The following is a 14,530-nucleotide window of genomic DNA, read 5'->3' on the forward strand; positions in this document are numbered from 1 at the left end:
ACTGACATCCTCACTGTAAACTTCTATCAGTTCTTGGAAGGTATCCAAAACCTACTTACATTGGCTTGATTCTGTGCAAGCTCATCCAATCTACTTGATGCAGTGACTATTCAAGATCGGGGGTCCTGAATTGAATTGGCTGCCCCAAAGTGATTTACTGGAGACTTCTGGAAATGTCCCCCACAGCTAGATTAACTATTTTGATTAATTTGGCCTGTCAGTTTCTTGGGAAGGAAGGGAATAGCCATTTAATTTATTTATTCACTTAATTTATTCAACTTAATAATTTATTTAGATTCATTCCTTTATTTAACTGACACTGGGACTGAGATGACTTTTTTTTTTTTACTGAATTGAACAGCTAAAATTATCAGATCAGTTGTACATTTAGACTCAGTCTGAATGCAGCTTCTATCTCAGCACAAATTATTTCATATCCTTTATTCCCCAGAGAATGTAGCTCAGTTAATAATCAATTTTCAGAGGCTGTTTCTAACCACTCTCTTTTCTTTTTATAGCAGAGAGAGTAGGATAATTTTTTCCTTAAATTTCAAAAGCTATTTTAAAAAATAAATGTTTGAGGAGCCCTTGTGCTTGTTTGATCATGACTTTCAGGCAAGAGAGGGTATCGTTAGTATGTACATAGAACTCAGAACAATCAGTGTGTGTCATTGTACGTCCATGGTGGATTTCCTGTGTGATGGAGGGAAGAATAAGAGGAGACAGACCAGAGGGTTCATGTCACACTAGATTTCTTAGGAAGCTTGTAAAAAGGATTTACTGTATTTTGATTAATCCATCCTTCATCCACCTTGAGTGTCTCCATGGCAACCAGATATTTGTTTCCCAAAGATGGGCTTTCAGACTGTGGAAGGTTCATTCAGCTCCATACAAAATCCCCTGTATTTCTGTGGCCCACATCTTTGAAATTCCACATGCATAGACAACCACTCCCAAACCCTTATGTGTGTTACTGATCCCAGTGCTAGTATCATTTTATCAGTGGCAAGACATGATCAGTTGTTTGAAGCATTTTCTCAGCCAACAGAAACATCTGTTTCACCTCTGTTCCTCAAAAATATCAAGTGTTTTAAGCTCAGCCTAAAGGAAGCTAGCTGAACAGTCACTATGGGGCTTTAAAAAATATATACAATGTCACATTTGGTTAGAGTATTTCAAAGCATCCACCAATTAAATGCTCGTATGAATTAAAAAAATTACCTTTCATCAAAAATTAATGGTTCCTTTCCCAAAACAGTTATAAAGCAGAATCTAATTCAAGGTATAGTAACATGCAAAGAACATATATTTTATAAATGAGGTTGGGATGATTTGCCCAAAGTCTCACATTAGTTAGAAACTGACCTTAAATAAGGACATGGAGACACAAACTCCCAGCACTCAGCTCTGCCTACCCTGCAGCAGGGCTGCCTTCTTTTGCCCACAGAGGGGTCTGAGCAGTGCCCTGATTATGTGCTGTGTGAGTCTTCCACTTTGTGGGAACAGGATACTCCTCTGTCCTGCCCCCTCTCCAACTCTTTACTTCTCAATATGGAAAGATGGCATGGATGGAGGGATGGATGGAGGGATGGAAGAAAAGCTCTATATTAAAAGTCTGGAAACTATATAACTTTTTTCTTACCCATATCTCCAAAAGGTGTTATATGGGGGAAATTCACTTCAAATATCTTGCATTCCTTTCTTTTTCATGACCATAAATGATTTTTATAATCAACAAAAACAAAAACACTTTCATTTTGAAAAAACAAAATAATAATTGTTCTTCAAAACTCAAATTATACTCTAAAGTAAATTTATTTCTAATGTAAAAACAAACAAAAACGACCATTTATGCAATTGTAATGCAGTAAGTAGGAGTTGCACAATTTCTCTCATTTTATTTTTTAAAAATCATCACATGGTTTGTAATGCCCTTATTAATGATTAAGGTAATAAAATCATGTTCTTTTACCCACATTATGGGACTAATAATTTCAACCTTTTTTTCCCTGCCTAAAAGTAATATTGAATTAGTCTGACACAGTTTAGGAATCATAACTTGAATTATTGGAATTCATTTGGGAAGCCCAGCCTCACTTAAAATTGCTGCTGTCTGCAGTATAATAAATGTGATCGATGGCCTTCTGCAGCGATGCAGCTCAGCTGCTCCTCCATTGCTGAGAGAGGTCTCTTTGTGTGTGTGCCTGTGCAGATTTCTTCAACATACTGCAACTGTTTCTAACAGGAGCTAGTTTTCAGCCTCCTGTTCACAGTTATTTAAGAATAGACTGCTATTTTCCATTTACCATGGATCAATTTAGATTGCCTATAGCAAAAAGAATCTCGTTAAAGATTGATGACTTATAAAAAAAAAAAAAAGTAAAAACATACACAGAGAGAGCCTTTATCAGTCCTACCTTACTTGGTTTTGATCTAGAAGAAAAAACTCGTTTCTACTAGAAACTAGAACTTTCACATGATCATCAAATTAGGCAAATTAACACGAGAAGACTTAAATTAGTCTCACTGTTGCTCTTTAAGGAATAAATGTTTAAATAAACTTCCAACCAAAGTAAAAACAGACTGTAGCCAATGCCCCGCCCCCAACATCTCTCCAACAATTCTGATCCCCCTCTGCTGGATTTCCTTCTTCCTTCCATTGTACTTATCACTCGAATTAACAATTTTCAGAAAAATTTTTTGACACACCTCTTGCAATCGGTTACAATATAACTGTGTATTGGGTTAAAGCAGATAATGTAAGAAATACCCTTTGCTACCTTGTGAAATATTTAACTCATAAATCACTTATTTCATTTATTAAATTTATAAATATAAATAAATATTTGCAAAGAAAAACAACTGCCCAGGATCCTTGTCAGGGCTTTATCCTAAATACAATTGCAAAATCTTAAGTTATAGACTTTTTGATTTGGAAGAAATCCTAGAGACTATTTCATACATAGTGAGACTAAAGTAAGTTGAGGGGCTTCCCTGGTGGCGCAGTGGTTGAGAATCTGCCTGCTAATGCAGGGGACACGGGTTCGAGCCCTGGTCTGGGAGGATCCCACATGCCACGGAGCAACTAGGCCCGTGAGCCACAACTGCTGAGCCTGCACGTCTGGAGCCTATGCTCCGCAACAAGAGAGGCCCCAATAGTGAGAGGCCCACGCACCGCGATGAAGAGTGGCCCCCGCTTGCCACAATTAGAGAAAGCCCTCGCACAGAAACGAAGACCCAACACAGCAAAAATAAATAAAATAAATTAAAGTAAGTTGAGGCTTGAGTAACTTACCCAGTTTTGCAGTGCAAGTGAGTAAGGAATCCAAATGCTCCTGAAATCTTTCCACCCTACTGCAACAGGAGGGAAGGGGGCAGGGCACAACCTTTGAAAGAATAATATAGCCAGAGGACATGACATAAACTGATTAAAACCAAATGGGTCCAAGCTGGCGGACAAGTCAACTTCCACTAGATCTTGAGCCTCAGTATACGCCCACTGTAACACATCAGCAAGCTAAATGATACACCCACAGGTGCCATGACAGTTCCAAGGATCCATAAGGATCAAAAAGTGGGCGGTGGCCCAATTCCTGGAAATCCCTGCCCCTTCCCAAAATAGCTAGAATACTCCTCTCACTAGCCTATGAAATTACCCACCCCTACAAAAACTGACAACCCCATATACCCTGGTGCCTTTCTCATCTTCTGAGATGGCCCACAGTCTGTCTGTGGAGTGTGTTTCTCTCTAAATAAATCCACTTCTTACCTATCACTTTGTCTCTCACTGAATCTTTTCTATGATGAGACATCAAGAACCTGAGCTTCATTAAGTCCTGAAACCAGGTGTGTGATCTCAGTTGGAAGACTGGGTTTTGGCTGGGTTCGAGTCCCAGCCACGTGGGTTCAAGTCCTAATCAGGGTTTCGGCCGGGTTCAAGTCCCAGCATGTGGGTTCAAGTCTCAATCTGAGGTGCATGGTTTCACTACTATTCTGCTTTTCTACTGGGGGAGCAGAAAAGAAAGGCACGTACATGACCTTCCTCATTCAACACAACAATTTTGTGAGGTACATATGATCCTGATCGAAGAGATAAAACTCTTCTGAGACTCTGAGATACAACTTCTCAGTTGTCCAAGGTCACACAGCTACTAAGAGAAGTGGAATTTAAACCTCAAATTGTAACCTGAGTGGATCCTATGAGCAGCCTCTATCCTTAGTCACATCCGAGTTCAGACTACTGATGAAAGGCATTGATAAGAAGAGAATATTTTGGAACTTGCCTGGCAGTACACTTGTTAAGACTCCGTACTTCCACTGTAGGGGGGTGTAGGGCACGGGTTCAATCCCTGGTCGGGGGAACTAAGGTCCCGCATGCCATGTGACCAAAAAAACAAACAGAATACTGAAGATTGGGAGGATCCACTGGGAAAAATTCATATCACATTAGGCAAAAACTTAGTAAAATTCTTCTTTAGGTATTTCTGTTATCTCCCCCCAAAAGTTTCCTATCCTCAGAGGTTTCTGTTTTCTATGATGTTACAAATGGCAATGCAAATAATTAATAAACATTCTATAATAAGGGATAGAGGAGAATTTTATTCAAGCTGATGACTATAACCTAGGAGACACAGATTTAAGAAGCACTTAAATTGTGTTCTAATGGTCTACAAAATGAGGGAGGCTTAATAGGCAAAAACCGCAAAGTTACATAAATTGTCAAGGATCAAGATTTGCGGTCCAGTATTTAGGACTCAGAGCTTCCACTGCAAGGGGCGCTTGTTCTATCCCTGGTTGGGGAACAAAGGTCCTACATGCCGTGCAGCACAGCTGGAAAAAAAAAAAAATTAGGATTGGAGCTGGCAAGAAGTAAGGGTGCTTTTTTAGCAAGGATTCCTTTGGTTCTGAAACACTTGCGTAGTTACAAGGGGAGACCTTGAGACCATAAGGCTGCAGCTGGCATCTGCTAGCAGATACTGTTTTGAAAATGGCTGGCGGTGTCCTTGAGTTTGATAACAGTTCAGAAAAGTGAGGAATAGATGCAGGAATGTGCCAGAAACCAGACCCACGATGGACACCCAGCTCCATTTTGAATACCTGGACCATAGTTCCTCCATTTTGATTATTAAGTGATCTTAAACATGTCATCACAAGGGAAAGGAATTATAATTGTTTAATTAACATAAAAGGTAAGGTTTGTGAAAAGATGGCCTATCACCAAGGCTGCATACATACAAACGCTGCAAACATTTTACTTCAAAAAGAAAAACATGGGGTGGGGGATTTCCTGGCAGTCCAGTGGTTAGGACTCTGTGCTTCAACTGCAGGGGGCATGGGTTTGATCCCTGGCCAGGGAACTAAAATTTTGCAAGCAGTGCAGTACAGCCAAAAAAAAAAAAAAAAAAAAGAAGAGAGAGAAAAAAGAGAAAAAGAAAAGAAAGAGAAAGAAAAGAGAGAAGAGAAAAAAAATGGGGGAAAAGGGGAAAACATAGTCAAGCTGAAAACAAAAACCCAAGATGCCAAAAAGAGAGTGAACTGAAAATCTAAGCAGCGTGAGGAGGCTGAAGCCAAAATGGCTCACAGAGTTGTTGGAGCTGGTTGAAGCCTTAATGCCGTGGGCTAGAGTGAGGACAACTTCTCAGGAATTAGCATTCTGCCCATGCCTTGTGTGCACAAAGAGCTGGACCAGGGCTGTGTGCATAAAGCTAAGAGTTTTGGAGGACTGCTCCAGCTCTGAGATGCAGATTTAGAAAACATTACCAAATAAAGTTCATAGAAGAATATAAAGGAGACTATCTTTGTGACCTGAGGTGGGAAACAATTTTATAAACACAGTTCAAAAATTGGAACCATAGGTCCTGTCTGAGCGAAGAACAGACACCCTCCGGCGACCTACACGGAGAGGTGGGGCCAAATCCAAAGCTAAGACCCGGGAGCTGTGAGAAAAAAGAAGAGAAAGGGAAATCTCTCCTAACAGCCTCAGAAGCAGCGGATTAAAGCTCCACAGTCAACTTGATGTACCCTGCATCTGTGGAATACATGAATAGACAACACATCATCCCAAATTGAGGAGCCAGGAGTCAGTGCTGTGCCTCTGAGGTGGGAGAGCCAACTTCAGGACACTGGTCCACAAGAGACCTCCCAGCTCCACATAATATCAAACGGCAAAAATCTTCCAGAGATCTCCATCTCAACACCAGCACCCAGCTTCACTCAACGACCAGCAAGCTACAGTGCTAGACACCCTATGCCAAACAACTAGTAAGACAGGAATACAACCCCAGCCATTAGCAGAGAGGCTGCCTAAAATCATAAAAAGTCCACAGACACCCCAAAAAATACCACCAGATGTGGACCTGCCCACCAGAAAGACAAGATCCAGCCTCATCCACCAGAACACAGGCACTAGTCCCCTCCACCAGGAAGCCTACACAACCCACTGAACCAACTTTAGCCACTGGGGACACCAAAAACAATGGGAACTACGAACCTGCAGCCTGCAAAAAGGAGACCCCAAACACAGTAACATAAGCAAAGTGAGAAAACAGAAAAACACACAGCAGGAGAAGGAGCAAGATAAAAACCCACCAGACCAAACAAATGAAGAGGAAATAGGCAGTCTACCTGAAAAAGAATTCAGAATAATGATAGTAAAGATGATCCAAGATCCAAAATCTTGGAAATAGAATAGACAAAATGCAAGAAACAGTTAACAAGGACCTAGAAGAACTAAAGACGAATCAAGCATCGATTAAAAACACAATAGATACAGCTACACGTGGAACAACTCCTACAGAACATCTACTGAACGCTGGCAGAAGACCCCAGACCTCCCAAAAGGCAAGAAACCCCCCACATACCTGGGTAGGGCAAAGCGGAGAGATCCCCACACAGAGGATCAGTGCCGAGCGGCACTCACCAGCCCGAGAGGCTTGTCTGCTCGCCCGCCAGGGCGCGCAGCGCTTGAAGCTGAGGCTCGGGCTGCGGTCAGAGCGCAGGGAGAGGACTGGGGCTGGCAGCGAGAACTCAGCCTGAAGGGGGCTAATGTGCCACAGCTAGCCGGGAGGGAGTCCGGGAAAACTCTGGAGCTGCCGAAGAGGCAAGAGACTTTTTCTTCCCTCTTGGTTTCCTGGTGCGAGAGGAGAGGGGATTAAGAGCGCCGCTTAAAGGGGCTCCACAGACGGGCGCGAGTCGCGACTGAAAGTGCGGAGCCCAGTGACGGGTGTGGGACGCTGGGGCTACTACTGCCGCCGCCAAGAAGCCTGTGTGCGAGCGCAGGTCAATGCGCACACCGCCCTTCCGGGAGGCTGTGCAGCCCGCCACTGCCGGGGTCCCGGGATCCAGGGGCGGCTTCCCTGGGAGAACGCACGGCGCGCCTCGGGCTGGTGCAACGTCACGCCGACCTTTGCCGCTGCAGGCTCGCCCCACAGTCCATGCCCCTCCCTCCCGCCCGGCCTGAGTGAGCCAGAGTCACCGAAGAGGCTGCTCCTTTAACCCTGTCCTGTCTGAGCGAAGAACAGACGCCCTCCGGCGACCTACATGCAGAGGCGGGGCCAAATCCAAAGCTGAGACCCAGGAGCTGTGAGAACAAAGAAGAGAAAGGGAAACCTCTCCCAGCAGCCTCAGAAGCAGTGGATTAAAGCTCCACAATCAACTTGATGTACCCTGCATCTGTGGAATACATGAATAGACAACACATCATCCCAAATTGAGGAGCCAGGAGTCAGTGCTGTGCCTCTGAGGTGGGAGAGCCAACTTCAGGACACTGGTCCACAAGAGACCTCCCAGCTCCACATAATATCAAACGGCGAAAATCTTCCAGAGATCTCCATCTCAACACCAGCACCCAGCTTCACTCAACGACCAGCAAGCTACAGTGCTGGACACCCTAAGCCAAACAACTAGCAAGACAGGAACACAACACCACCCATTAGCAGAGAGGTGGCCTAAAATCATAAAAAGTCCGCAGACACCCCAAAACACAACAACAGACGTGGACCTGCCCACCAGAAAGACAAGATCCAGCCTCATCCACCAGAACACAGGCACTAGTCCCCTCCACCAGGAAGCCTACACAACCCACTAAACTAACCTCAGCCACTGGGGACAGACACCAAAAACAATGGGAACTACGAACCTGCAGCCTGCAAAAAGGAGACCCCAAACACAGTAACATAAGCAAAATGAGAAGACAGAAAAACACACAGCAGGAGAAGGAGCAAGATAAAAACCCACCAGATCTAACAAATGAAGAGGTAATAGGCAGTCTACCTGAAAAAGAATTCAGAATAATGATGGTAAAGATGATCCAAGATTCTATTTCCCAGATCCAAAATCTTGGAAATAGAATAGACAAAATGCAAGAAACAGTTAACAAGGACCTAGAAGAACTAAAGATGAATCAAGCATTGATTAAAAACACAATACATGAAATAAAAAATACTCTAGATGGGATCAATAGCAGAATAACTGAGGCAGAAGAACGGATAAGTGACCTGGAAGATAAAATAGTAGAAATAACTGCTGCACAGCAAAATAAAGAAAAAAGAATGAAAAGAAGAGAAGACAGTCTCAGAGACCTCTGGGACAACATTAAACGCACCAACATTCGAATTATAGGGGTTCCAGAAGAAGAAGAGAAAAAGAAAGGGACTGAGAAAATGTTTGAAGAGATTATAGTTGAAAACTTCCCTAATATGGGAAAGGAAATAGTTAATCAAGTCCAGGAGGCACAGAGAGTCCCATACAGAATAAATCCAAGGAGAAATATGCCAAGACACATATTAATCAAACTGTCAAAAATTAAACACAAATCATATTAAAAGCAGCAAGGCAAAAACAACAAATAACACACAAGGGAATCCCCATCAGGATAACAGCTGATCTCTCAGCAGAAACTCTACAAGCCAGAAGGGAGTGGCAGGACATAATTAAAGTGATGAAGGAGAAAAACCTGCAACCAAGATTACTCTACCCAGCAAGGATCTCATTCAGATTTGATGGAGAAATTAAAATGTTTACAGACAAGCAAAAGCTGAGAGAGTTCAGCACCACCAAACCAGCTTTACAACAAATGCTAAAGGAACTTCTCTAGGCAAGAAACACAACAGAAGTAAAAGACCTACAATAACGAACCCAAAACAATTAAGAAAATGGGAACAGGAACATACATATCAATAATTACCTTAAATGTAAATGGACTAAATGCTCCCACCAAAAGACACAGATTGGCTGAATGGATACAAAAACAAGACCCATATATATGCTGTCTACAAGAGACCCACTTCAGACCTAGAGACACATACAGACTGAAAGTAGGGGGATGGAAAAAGATATTCCATGCAAATGGAAATCAAAAGAAAGCTGGAGTAGCAATTCTCATATCAGACAAAATAGACTTTAAAATAAAGACTACTAGAAGAGACAAAGAAGGACACTACATAATGATCAAGGGATCAATCCAAGAAGAAGATATAACAATTGTAAATATTTATGCACCAAACATAGGAGCACCTCAATATGTAAGGGAAATACTAACAGCCATAAAAGGAGAAATCAACAGTAACACACTCATAGTAGGGGACTTTAACACCCCACTTTCACCAATGGACAGATCATCCAAAATGAAAATAAATAAGGAAACACAAGCTTTAAATGATACATTAAACAAGATGGACTTAATTGATATTTATAGCACATTACATCCAAAACAACAGAATACACATTTTTCTCAAGTGCTCATGGAACATTCTCCAGGATAGATCATATCTTGGGTCACAAATCAAGCCTTGGTAAATTTAAGAAAATTGAAATTGTATCAAGTATCTTTTCCGACCACAATGCTATGAGACTAGATATCAATTACAGGAAAAGATCTGTAAAAAATACAAACACATGGAGGCTAAACAATACACTACTTACTAACGAACTGATCACTGAAGAAATCAAAGAGGAAATTAAAAAATACCTAGAAACAAATGACAATGGAGACACGAGGACCCAAAACCTATGGGATGCAGCAAAAGCAGTTCTAAGAGGGAAGTTTATAGCAATACAATCCCACCTTAAGAAACAGGAAACATCTCGAATAAACAACCTAACCTTGCACCTAAAGCAATTAGAGAAAGAAGAACAAAAACATCCCAAAGTTAGCAGAAGGAAAGAAATCATAAAAATCAGATCAGAAATAAATGAAAAAGAAATGAAGGAAACGATGGCAAAGATCAATAAAACTAAAAGCTGGTTCTTTGAGAAGATAAACAAAATTGATAAACCATTAGCCAGACTCATCAAGAAAAAAAGGGAGAAGACTCAAATCAATAGAATTAGAAATGAAAAAGGAGAAGTAACAACTGACACTGCAGAAATACAAAAGATCATGAGAGACTACTACAAGCAACCCCATGCCAATAAAATGGACAACCTGGAAGAAATGGACAAATTCTTAGAAATGCACAACCTGCCAAGACTGAATCAGGAAAAAATCGAAAATATGAACAGACCAATCACAAGCACTGAAATTGAAACTGTGATAAAAAATCTTCCAACAAACAAAAGCCCAGGACCAGATGGCTTCACAGGCGAATTCTATCAAACATTTAGAGAAGAGGTAACACCTATCCTTCTCAAACTCTTCCAAAATATAGCAGAGGGAGGAACACTCCCAAACTCATTCTATGAGGCCACCATCACCTTGATACCAAAACCAGGCAAGGATGTCACAAAGAAAACTACAGGCCAATATCACTGATGAACATAGATGCAAAAATCCTCAACAAAATACTAGCAAACAGAATCCAACAGCACATTAAAAGGATCATACACCATGATCAAGTGGGGTTTATTCCAGGAATGCAAGGATTCTTCAATATTCGCAAATCAATCAATGTGATACACCATATTAACAAATTGAAGAAGAAAAACCATATGATCATCTCAATAGATGCAGAGAAAGCTTTTGACAAAATTCAACACCCATTTATGATAAAAACCCTGCAGAAAGTAGGCATAGAGGGAAGTTTCCTCAACATAATAAAGGCCATATATGACAAACCCACAGCCAACATCGTCCTCAATGGTGAAAAACTGAAACCATTTCCACTAAGATCAGGAACAAGACAAGGCTGCCCACTCTCACCACTCTTATTCAACCTAGTTTTGGAAGTTTTAGCCACAGCAATCAGAGAAGAAAAGGAAATAAAAGGAATCCAAATGGGAAAAGAAGAAGTAAGGCTGTCACTGTTTGCAGATGACATGATACTATACATAGAGAATCCTAAAGATGCTACCAGAAAACTACTAGAGCTAATCAATGAATTTGGTAAAGTAGCAGGATACAAAATTAATGCACAGAAATCTTTGGCATTCCTGTACACTAATGATGAAAAATCTGAAAGTGAAATCAAGAAAACACTCCCATTTACCATTGCAACAAAAAGAATAAAATATCTAGGAATAAACCTACCTAAGGAGACAAAAGACCTGTATGCAGAAAATTATAAGACACTGATGAAAGAAATTAAAGATGATACAAATAGATGGAGAGATATACCATGCTGTTGGATTGGAAGAATCAGTATTGTGAAGATGACTCTACTACTCAAAGCAATCTACAGATTCAATGCAATCCCTATCAAACTACATCTGGCATTTTTCACAGAACTAGAACAAAAAATTTCAAAATTTGTTTGGAAAAATAAAAGACCCCGAATAGCCAAAGCAATCTTGAGAACGAAAAACGGAGCTGGAGGAATCAGGCTCCCTGACTTCAGACTATACTACAAAGCTACAGTAATCAAGACAGTGTGGTACTGGCACAAAAACAGAAAGATAGATCAATGGAACAGGATAGAAAGCCCAGAGATAAACCCATGCACATATGGTCAACTTATCTTTGATAAAGGAGGCAGGAATGTACAGTGGAGAAAGGACAGCCTCTTCAATAAGTGGTGCTGGGAAAACTGGACAGGGACATGTAAAAGTATGAGATTAGATCATTCCCTAACACCATACACAAAAATAAGCTCAAAATGGATTAAAGACCTAAATGTAAGGCCAGAAACTATCAAACTCTTAGAGGAAAACATAGGCAGAACACTCTATGACATAAATCACAGCAAGGTCCTTTTGGACCCACCTCCTAGAGAAATGGAAATAAAGACAAAGATAAACAAATGGGACCTAATGAAACTTCAAAGCTTTTGCACAGCAAAGGAAACCATAAACAAGACCAAAAGACAACCCTCAGAATGGGAGAAAATATTTGCAAATGAAGCAACTGACAAAGGATTAATCTCCAAAATTTATAAGCAGCTCATGCAGCGCAATAGCAAAAAAACAAACAAGCCAATCCAAAAATGGGCAGAAGACTTAAATAGGCATTTCTCCAAAGAAGATATACAGACTGCCAACAAACACATGAAAGAATGCTCAACATCATTAATCATTAGAGAAATGCAAATCAAAACTACAATGAGATATCATCTCACACCAGTCAGAATGGCCATCATGAAGAAATCTAGAAACAATAAATGCTGGAGAGGGTGTGGAAAAAAGGGAACACTCTTGCACTGCTGGTGGGAATGTGAATTGGTACAGCCACTATGGAGAACAGTATGGAGGTTCCTTAAAAAACTACAAATAGAACTACCATATGACCCAGCAATCCCACTACTAGGCATATACTCTGAGAAAACCATAATTCAAAAAGAGACATGTACCAAAATGTTCATTGCAGCTCTATTCACAATAGCCCGGAGATGGAAACAACCTAAGTGTCCATCATCGGATGAATGGATAAAGAAGATGTGGCACATATATACAATGGAATATTACTCAGCCATAAAAGGAAATGAAACTGAGCTATTTGTAATGAGGTGGATGGACCTAGAGTCTGTCATACAGAGTGAAGTAAGTCAGAAAGAGAAAGACAAATACCGTATGCTAACACATATATATGGAATTTAAGGGGAAAAATGTCATGAAGAACCTAGGGGTAAAACAGGAATAAAGACACAGACCTACTTGAGAATGGACTTGAGGATATGGGGAGGGGGAAGGGTAAGCTGTGACAAAGCGAAAGAGAGGCATGGACATATATACAGTACCAAACGTAAGGTAGATAGTGGGAAGCGGCCGCATAGCACAGGGAGATCGGCTCGGTGCTTTGTGACCGCCTGGAGTGTGGGATAGGGAAGGTGGGAGGGAGGGAGATGCAAGAGGGAAGGGATGGGGGAACAGATGTATATGTATGACTGATTCACTTTGTTATAAAGCAGAAACTAATAAAAAAAAATTGGAACCATAAAGCAAACTATTGATCCACACAGTTATATCTAGATAAAGGATTTCTATTTAATGAAGCACACCAGGGTGAAAAATTAATAGAGAAGAATATGTTAATATATTTATGATGTCTATGGGAAGAAAAGGGTTAAGTTGTAAGTGTGCGGTCTCTTCTCTCCTTTGATTAGGGGGAAAGAGCGTGGGGGCAGAAATAAGACAGGTGACCAGACCTTATTTCCTTGTAAAAATGCTAACGAATGTCTCCTAGCAAACAGCTAAAGGGATTTCCTAGCAAGGGAGTCCTTATCTATGGAATGTTTTTAACAGGAAGAACATAGTTGGTTAAGATTGCTTCTGATAAGCCAGGAATCTATGGATTTATGGGCATGGCTCAAGGGAAAATATTATGTAATGGATAAAACCATCTAAGTGTAAATTGGAGATGTTCATGACCTAGATGACAAAATATTCATTTATCCCATTTCTAGTGAACTGAACTTGATCACGTGGTTAAGATGGTATCTGCCAAAATTTCTCCACTTATTATTTTCCCTTTTTCATTGTAAACAAGAACAAAAGAGCATTTTTGCTCACCACCCAGTTCTACAAAGATTCATTCACCCACTGCAGTCTCTGACCAACAGTGCACTCTGTGCTTCAGACAGAAAGTTAAGGTGATAATGGGATGAAGCACTCTTGTTCCAGATAGAGGAAATGAAGATGATAACAGGATGCTCTGTGCTTTGGACAAGCAAGGCCCTTCGATATCTAGATGTATAATCTTGGGAAGAATTTTATTGAACCCAGGTTCCTGCATCTTTCCATTCATAGAAAAGCACTAAAACCATTAACTTGAGATATTTGTTCTTTGCGACTAGTAGAAATCTTTTACCAAAATGTATACTTGACTGCATGTATTACCCAGCCAAAATCACAGATAAATTGTCTTCTCCTTCTCCCTGTTCGGAACAGCTTTCCCAGAGCTACTGAGCAGCTGTCACCCGGGCTATAGTCCTCGAAGACCCTGAATAAAACCTAAACTTAAGATCTTATGTTGTGTCTTTTTCTTTCAGTTGACATAATAAGTATCTTACAGAGATACTTTAAGACTATGTAGGTATCCTGTTTGTTATCAAATTTGCACCCATTCATTTTAGCCTCCCTTGATGACTCTCCCCTAAAATTATTATTGTGTGTTGGTTGCCAAATGGCAATTTTCTAATTGAATCATTTGTTCTGCATTTAT

The sequence above is a fragment of the Mesoplodon densirostris genome, chromosome 9, assembly GCF_025265405.1.
Source record: "Mesoplodon densirostris isolate mMesDen1 chromosome 9, mMesDen1 primary haplotype, whole genome shotgun sequence".
Taxonomy (NCBI): Eukaryota; Metazoa; Chordata; class Mammalia; order Artiodactyla; family Ziphiidae; genus Mesoplodon; species Mesoplodon densirostris.